The 9,132-nt window shown below is 41.9% G+C and overlaps 1 non-coding gene across 4 annotated transcripts; it reads left to right on the top strand.

The window, feature by feature from the left end:
* Positions 1-974: 974 nt before the first annotated feature.
* Positions 975-7,027, top strand: LOC100335340 (uncharacterized). Of its 4 annotated transcripts, none has more exons than XR_003035997.2 (3): positions 975-1,250; positions 1,383-1,572; positions 2,264-2,556. It is a non-coding gene; the product is annotated as an uncharacterized protein (transcript). The 4 variants fall into 4 exon arrangements; XR_003036001.2 differs by lacking the exon at positions 2,264-2,556 and adding an exon at positions 4,648-7,027 and having other exon boundaries at positions 1,024-1,170; XR_003035995.2 differs by having other exon boundaries at positions 1,054-1,170.
* Positions 7,028-9,132: the final 2,105 nt, after the last annotated feature.

Raw genomic sequence — 9,132 nt, 5'->3', positions numbered from 1 at the left:
AAGGAGAATAGACTCAAGTGCTACAGGCAAATTTGGAGTCACAGGTTGATGATGGAAAAAAATCTCAAAACAATGGCACCAATGTTCTCAACTCACTCTTTGGAGGAGAGCAAGCTAGAAGATTCACCTGATCAAGGCCTGCATTGTGTTCTTCGAAGAAGGAAAGAAAAGTGTCCAGTAGATCAAATTCCTTACACTTTGCTGTTTACACGTTAAAGAAGCTAAGCTTTAGGTTAACTGACAAATACCTTTAACAACATACTCTCTTAACTTTTCCATAAAAAAAAATAAATTTCATATGTTGAAAATAACAAATACCCTTAAAACACATAAAAAATCTTTTAAATTATGTTATAAAATTATTTATTTAAGAAAAGAGATTGCGATTCTCTGTCTAAATATTTTTGTAAAATTGTGATTTTCATTTCAGACATTTTTCAGCTTGTAAGCAAACAGATGGTCACTTTGGAGGCTTAAGCAAACAACAGTCTGATTGAATGAAAAGTTGTCACAAGTGTAATTTTCATTGTATCTGTCGAATTATTTTGAGGATTCTTACATGAGGGAAAGGCACTTTTCAATTTGCACTCTGACAACCTCCCAGGCACAGGGGCTGTATTCCTTTCCCTTCAGGTAGAGATGGATTCCTTGGAAATACTTCCGGACAGCAATTCCCAAATGGGGACAATCCAGAGCCACTTCTTCCAGCTGTTCCAGGCTCTCATTCAGGCTGGAGTAGTTTGTTGAGGAGGGCGCTGTTCCAAGCAGCACAGCTGCTCTCCGTGGTGAAGAGGCTGAGATTTGCTGGAGCATCCGTTGGTGATAATAGGTGCCTTGAGTCATCTGGATTGGGGTGATATTCTCTCTTCTCCAAGGAAACTTGAAGTGGTGTCTGTGGTCTAGGCATGACTGAGAGGGGATCGTTTTCATCTGTTTCAAATGTATGAAGAATTTGTTGTCAAGAGAACAAACAGAGATGGAGCAGAGCACCACTCCTGCCACCAGCAAATAGATCTTGGCTATAGTTTCCGCGATTCACTGAAAGGCCAACAGGCGGCGCGCGGACACCGCTAATCAATGAGCGAAAGGTTTCTTCCCCTGGTCCTGGCACAGTGCTCTTCTCTGGGCGTTCACAACAGGGCGGATGATGTCTTCTTATCGGTTTTATTAGTGAGTTTGCGAGTTCTGAGACCGTTTCAGCGGGTGTGGCAGCCGTTTCAGCAGGAAAGGCGTCGCTGCTCAGAGACTAAGTTGGTGCTCCTTGAGTAGTGCACTAAGAAATCTTCAATCTGAGCCCTAGCCAGAGACATTTTGTGTGGTAGCAAGCCTGGAACCTTGCGTTTTCTGCTTTCCCCTGAGTGTTGTGCTTTCTTTTCGCACAGAAACTTGAGCGAGGCCACTTCTACAAAGAAAAGGCGTTCTGGGAGGCGTTTGAAGAGGAGAATCAGAGCGAGTTGGGGCCGATTTTACAGATTCGGGCTCCTTTCTGGCCCGATGAAAGGACAGCTCACGGAAAGGGGAAACTTGGCGGCGGCCATGGGACGACTGGACGGTGTTGGGGACGCCCTGCGGGTGAGTCGGAGCGCGGCCACCCGAGGACAGGGGTGCTGTGCGCCCCTGGAGATGCCCTGGGACTCTCGGGGTGTCGTTCAAGGAACTGGCCTTGAAGTAGGGAAGTATTAAACAGCTGAACAGTTGAACAGTTCAGCTGTTCAATATTGAATACTGTTCAATATTAAACAGTATTGAACAGCTGAAAGTAAGAATATTCAAACTCACAGCGCTGTATTTTTATGCATTTAAATTTATATTTAATTATATGTCTCATTAAATATTTAAATTTTTATTTTGAAATATTCTTTAAATATTAAATATATGATATTAAATATGTGAGTATTGAAATATTCATTTTATGAAAATATTTAAATGTTAGATAATATATTAAAATATGAGTTAAAATAATTTCATATTTATTAGTATTTTATTAAATTCTTTTAAAGCTATGGTTTATTTATACTGAAACAAAAATTTAATATGATTTTACTTTCCTGGCTTTAAATGGAAGCCAACTCATTAATATATTCAAGCTCACTTCTATATTTGTTTGACAATTTCTTGTGACTCTGTGACAGTCTTAAGTAATTTTTATTTAAGCTGAGTTTCTGAAACACCACTGCCAGCACCCCACCTTGAGTGTAGTGTAGAAAAAAGGATTAGTGCAGATGTCCCTGGTCCAATGAGTAAGACTGTGCTTTCAGTGCAGGAGGTGCGAATTTGATGCCTGGTCTGGGAATTAAGATCCCACAAGCTGTGCTGTGCAGTCAAAAAGAAAGGAAGAAGATGGAAGAGAGAGAAGGAGAGAGGAACCAGAGGAAGAAGAGGCAGTGTGCTGTACAAAGCATTGAGGGCATTTACCACGTCTGATCTTTTCATTTTCTTTGGGAAGAATTTTATAGGTGAAATGAAAATTGCCCAGATTTCATTGGCAATGTGAAGCCTTTCTTTGTAAGACACATATGGTCTTGAACATAAAAGGGCATTTCCTGTCTTTCTTGAGAATTTTGATGTTTTGTTCAGCGCATGTATTTTGGTATTTTCATTTTTTAATATTGAGTTACAGTGTTATTTATCTTGATGGCTTAGACTTGGTGCCTTTTAACATTTCATACTCAAGAGAAGTCCTTTCTTACTTCACGCCAAATACTAACCCAAGAAATAGCTTTAGAAGTACTGTTGCCATCTTCTCTGGTGGCAGGGAAAGTGTAGGGATGTCCCATTTCTTGTCATCCTCTCCTCTGTCACATTTTATAACTGATTTCCTGGTCTCGTAACCATTAAAAAAATCTCTGTCTTAAAATAATATCACCAGAGGTGGTCTGAGACTAACTGAGGATGATGTTAGGGACTGTTTACCTCATTTATACTCTTCACAGAGCAGCTATTATTTTATAAGACAATTTTTCAAGATGCTGGTCCCAAGCAAAAGGATTCAAGTGCTGTAAGATATCTTTTCATAATGTTCTAGGACTGCTGTAAGCACGGAATCTTGGGATCTGCTCCTTCACAATCCTTTGGGCAACCCCCTCTCACAGACTTTGGTTTTGGTAGGCCTCAAAACACAGCATTTTAGCCATTTTCCTTCTCTCCACATCTTTTTTTTAAAAAAACTGTCATTTTGTTCTTTTAGAACAAAAATTTCCTTTACAAAAAATATCCTTTAAAAAATTTCCTAACCACAAATCTGATTTCTTTTTCTCTCAGTGTGATTTTGAAGTATAACATAATCTGTAGCTTAAAAAGTAGCATCAGAGGTGGTCTAAAACTTACTGAGGTTGAGGAAAGGGACTGCTTATTATCTCATTTATTAGCAGAGCAAGTGTGTTTTATTAGACAACTTTCCTAGAATCTGTTTCTCTGCAAAGAACTTAAACTACTGGGTATTTCTCTCCATAATGTACCAGGCACTGATCAAAAGGGAGGAAACGTGGGTTCCTGGGCTCCTTCAGAGTTGTGCAGGCAGTCCCTCTCCTAGAATCTAGTCCCTCTCCTAGGGCCTCAACATGCAGACCCTTGACAGTGTTAACAGACTTGCAGGCAAAACTTCTCTTGGTTGGATTGAGGGTGGAGTAAAGAGGTTACTGTTGGTTATATGCAAAGTACATCATGAGAAACGCTGGGCTGGAAGAAGCACAGCTGGAATCAAGATTGTGGGGAGAAAAATCAATAACCTCAGATATGCAGTTGACACCACCCTTACGGTAGAAAGTGAAGAAGAACTAAAGAGCCTCTTCATGAAAGTGAAAGAGGAGAGTGAAAAAGTTGGCTTAAAGCTCAACATTCAGAAAACGAAGATCATGGCATCCGTTCCCATCCCTTCATGGCAAATAGATGGGGAAACAGTGGAAACAGTGGCTGACTTTATTTTTCTGGGCTCCAAAATCACTGCAGATGGTGATTGCAGCCATGAAATTAAAAGACACTTGCTCCTTGAAGGAAAGTTATGACCAACCTAGACAGCATATTAAAAAGCAGAGACATTACTTTACCAACAAATGTCTGTCTAGTCAAGGCTATGGTTTTTCCAGTGGTCATGTATGGATGTGAGAGTTGGACTATAAAGAAAGCTGAGTGCGGAAGAATTGATGCTTTTGAACTCTGGTGTTGGAGAAGACTCTTGAGAGTCCCTTGGAGTACCAGGAGCTCCAACCAGTCCATCCTAAAGGAGATCAGTCCTGGGTGTTCATTGGAGGGACTGACGTTGAAGCTGAAACTCTAACACTTTGGCCACCTGATGCTGAGAGCTGACTCATTGGAAAAGACCCTGATGCTGGGAAAGATTGAGGGCAGGAGGAGTAGGGGACAACAGAGGATGAGATGGTTGGATGGCATCACTGACACAATGGACATGGGTTTGTGTGGACTCTGGGAGTTGGTGATGGACAGGGAGGCCTGCCGTGCTGGAGTTCATGGCGTCACAAAGGGTCGGACATGACAGAGCGACTTGAACTGAACTGAATTGGTTATATTGATATGAAAGACTGTTATCATTCACTAAGTTTCACATTCTCAGCCTAATTTGCAAACTTGTATTATTTGAAGTAAAGAATGTCCTCTATGGCTGCTACTAAAGTTGTCTTCATCTTTTAGAGGAGGAAGTAAAAGTCTGGAACGGCTACACTCAGGAGCCCCAGATTGTGTGAGAGTAGAGCTTCCTGCTGCTCCCAGTCCCTCCTCTTCATCCACTGTGAGTACTGGCCCTCAGCTGCTCTGAGCACTTGTTGCCTCCTTCCTCCTCATCCTGACTCGGTGTCCTCTGCCCTGCTCCCAGGAGGGCAGTCACCATTTGTGCCTGACTGTTCTGGAATGCACATCATCAAGCATATTGTCACATGTGTGTGCGGTCAGCACACTTTGGTGACAGCATAAAGAAACTGTGAATTAACCCATGTTCAGTATTATGCCACTGTTATCTGTAGACCATCAGAAAATGAGAACTATGGGCCTGTAAATCATTGTGGAAGAATTCAAACCTTATGTATTAGACCTTAAAAAGGAAATGCAGAGTTGTGGCTAGATTTATTTTCCTGCAATTTAAACTGTCAGAATAGACTATGTAGTCACACCTCTGAGTTCTCTTTTAGACTAAAGAAGAGAGTTAGATTGAGCTTCAGGGTTTTATTTTAAGCTGAGTTGACTCATATAGATGAATATCTGCTTTTGGATTGAGACTTTTCCATGAGTATATTTCATTTCCAGTGTAATAACACAAAAGAAGCTTCGAAGCTGTGACATTCTCTGATGCCCAGGATAGAAGGGAAAAGTTTCTCCATGAAAACAAAACTGATAAAAGTGTAGAAAGTGACAATTCTGACCTATTTAAAGACCTTATTTGGGGGAAGGTGTTGGGAACAGCTGGATAAAGGCTGGCACAGCCCAATAACTGCAGCATCACCAAGCTCACCAGATGCCAGCCCCTTCCCTGATGACACGGAGGGTGATGTTCTCCAGCCCGGGAGAATCATGATCATCACCATTGCCATCCTCCTAGAGACCAGGAATCGCCAAACTCAGCACTTCAGCAAAACTGAGTCCCAGGGCTACAGCTCTACAAGGAGCTCAAGGCCGCCTTCCTGACACCTCTGTGGCTGGGATGGGCACCGCAGATCTCCCTGTAACAGACCAATGGCCCTGCCCGCCCAGTGGGCACCAACTCCAGGTAAAGCGCCTTGAGCTCTAGTGTGGGATCCACCAAGGAAAACCGAGGAGTCCCAGTCGGCAGGAGCCCCGGGCTCGGGCAAGGCGCTGCTGGGGCCCAGGGATCTCGTGGAACCTCGGGAGCAGTGAGGAAACTTCCTTTTCCTGCCCAACGGCCCAGGGGAGCTTGGCAGCCACTTTGCCTGGAGCCTATGGTTTCTGCCCCTGCCTCTGCTTCCATTCTCCCCTTCCTGGGAGATTTTAGCCAGAGCGCTTTACACCAGTGCCCCTTTTATGCAACGATTGATGGTTGGAAATGAGAGCATGTTGTGGTGTGTTTTCAGATTCAGGGCTGTTTTGGGGAAAGGACTGATTCAGGGAAAGGGGAAAGGCACGTACAGTCTGGACTGGCATCTTCTAGATGTTGGGGCCCTTCTGTGGGAAGACGTGAGGACAAGAATGAGACAGGAGCCCCTGGGAAAGGGAAAATGATTTCATTTAATATAAATGGTTACTTTCTCCTTCAGTGTTCAACTAGTTGAAAAATATTTTTAAATGTATAAATAAGTCTGAAATTCACAGCACATTTAAATATTTTCCTTATGCCAAACAAGATCATCTGCAAATGTTTTCAAAATGACTTCTTTGTTCATCTCAGTTCAATTGAGCGAAAGCTGTAGTTGACAAACTTATGACCCAGTAACTACCATAAATAATTCATCTCAATTTTCAAAATCTTTCTTTCTTCTCGTCTCTTTTAGCCTAGGATCTTATGTTAAACTTTCAAATTTATACATAGCTTTGCATTGGAGAGTTTTATTCACTTTTTAAAACTGTCATTTCATACACATAAGCTGCTTTAAAATTCATAATCAAGATGGTTTTGTATTAAGCATAATGTAGGTTTCCACTTAATATACCATTAGCTACTTAATAGGCACCTTATATGCCAAATGTTCTGATTGCATGTTGACTTGATGCCCAGTAAATATCTCGGTGTGCTTGCTACAGCTATGAGATTCTTTCATTTGCTAGTAAAATTTAAAAATGTATAGATATTCTTTGTACAATACTAGAAAAGGTTAACCTATTCTAACTTACAGAGGTAGAAGTTTTGCATTAAAAATTAGAGTTGAACAAACACAGATATGGCATAATCCTATTTAAGGTAGATATGAAATAATGGTGAAACCTTTGTATACACCTGTCACTGTAAGAACTCTCACAGCTATGTTTAATGTGTCCCGGATGCTTTATATAATCTACTCATATATGATAATTTTGTAAGTTGTTATATCATCATCATATAGAGTAAATAACATGAGACGCTATATTGAATGGAGTACAGTATTCTCATTATCCCTATTTTGTTTTTAATTGGAGAATAATTGCTTTACACTGTTGTGTTGGTTTCTGCTGCACAACAATGTAAACCAACTGTAAGTACATATGTGCTGCTGCCGAGTCGCGTCAGTCGTGTCCGACTCTGTGCGACCCCACAGACGGCGGCCCACCAGGCTCCCCCGCCCCTGGGATTCTCCAGGCAGGAACACTGGAGTGGGTTGCCATTTCCTTCTCCAATGGATGAAAGTGAAGTCGCTCAGTCGTGTCCAACTCTTAGCGAACCCATGGACTGCAGCCCACCAGGCTCCTCCATCCATGGGATTTTCCTCACTGGAGTGCGGTGCCATTGCCTTCTCCAAGTACATATGTATCCACTCCCATTTCCCTATTTTAAAGCTGAGAAAACTGTAGCATAGGACAGAAAAATCGACTGGACGAAATGATTCAGGAACTTGAGGGAAAACTAAAGAGATGCCCAGATAACAAATATACTGGTCACCTGAGAAGACAAGAGTAACCCACAAAAAATAAAGACAAAAAATGTAGCAAGATTGTCGTTTTCAAACAGTTTAATTGGTAAAACTCTTTTAAGCTTATCATCATTATTATTATCATTATTACACTTATACTTTTATTGACAACCCTGAGGACCAGTAGTATGCTACCATTGTGCAGGATGCTGGGTGGGCATAAGAAATGGAGACTTGCTCCTGCTCTGGGGAGTCAATTCCTCCCCATTTAAGGGACTCTCAGTTAGAAGGTCCTGATGGAGGATGTGTGTAGGGGACAGGTGTTTAAAATGAAAAGAAAGACTTTGATCTTGGAAACTACAGACTATAAGAAATTCTTAAAATAATAAAAGTTGAAATATGGTGAATGAAATGTATAAATTGCTGGGATCTTTGTTTATCAATTTTATAAATGAACCCTAGCTTGTTACTGCAGGAACTTGGGTATACCTCAATAATAATATTTTCTGTACAGCATGTTGACATATTGATTATTAAACTCCTTCTTAGAAAATCTTACTGTTTGAAGATAAAGAACATACCTATTTCCAGTAATTAACCTCCTGTTCAAATCTCAGCCAAACATAGGTCCATGGTGCTGAATAAAAGATATGGTGGGTGTGCATGAGATGCTTCAACATATTTCAGATGGTCAAATATCAAAGTTTTGGCTTAGCTTCTGGTTCAAGATGGCAGAGTAGAAGGACATGCACTCATCTCCTGCAAGAGCACTGAATTCTCGAGGAGCTGTTAAAAACCATCCACAGGAGGACTCTGGAGCCCACCCAGAAAAGATACCCCATGTCCAAAGACAAAAAAGGAATTATAATGAGATGGTAGGAGACCCTCAAGCACAATAAAAATAAACTGCATACCTGCCAGTTGGGAAACCAACAAACTGGAAAACAATACAACCAAAAAAGTTCTCTCACTGTTGTGAAGGATCTAAGACTCATGTCAGGCTTCCAGGTCTGCGAATCCAGCAAAGGGCCTAGAAATCCCCAGGAAATCTGACTTTAAAGGCCAGCAATATATGATTACAAGTCTTCCACAGGACTGTGTGGAAGAGAGACTCCATTCTCAAAGGGGACAAACAAAATCTTGCGAGCACCAAGACCCAGGGGAACTGAGCAGCAGTGACCCCGCAGGAGACTGAACCAGACCTACCTGCTAAAGGTGGAAGTCTCCTGTGGAGGTGGGTCAGCAGGGGCTTGCCATGGGGGCAAGGGCACTAGCTGCAGCAATCCTGGAAGGTGCCTCTTGGCATGAGTCCCCTGGGGGTTTCAGAAAATCACACTTCATTCATTAATAATGTTTCCCACTTCTTTAGTATGAGAAGGTTAACAATTGGTTTCTGAACTCTTTGTTGGGTTTTGCCTTTCAGTAGCAATGCGGAGAATGCAATGGCACCCCACACCAGTACTCTTGCCTGGAAAATCCCATGGACGGAAAAGCCTGTGGGCTACGTTCCATGGGGTCGCTAAGAGTCAGGCACGACCCAGTGACTTCACTTTCACTTTTTACTTTCATGCATTGGAGAAGGAAATGGCAACTCACTCCAGTGTTCTTGCCTGGAGAGTCCCAG

This window comes from Bos taurus, chromosome 8 (genome assembly GCF_002263795.3).
Source record: "Bos taurus isolate L1 Dominette 01449 registration number 42190680 breed Hereford chromosome 8, ARS-UCD2.0, whole genome shotgun sequence".
Taxonomy (NCBI): domain Eukaryota; kingdom Metazoa; phylum Chordata; class Mammalia; order Artiodactyla; family Bovidae; genus Bos; species Bos taurus.
This window is presented reverse-complemented; position numbering and strand designations above follow the sequence as displayed.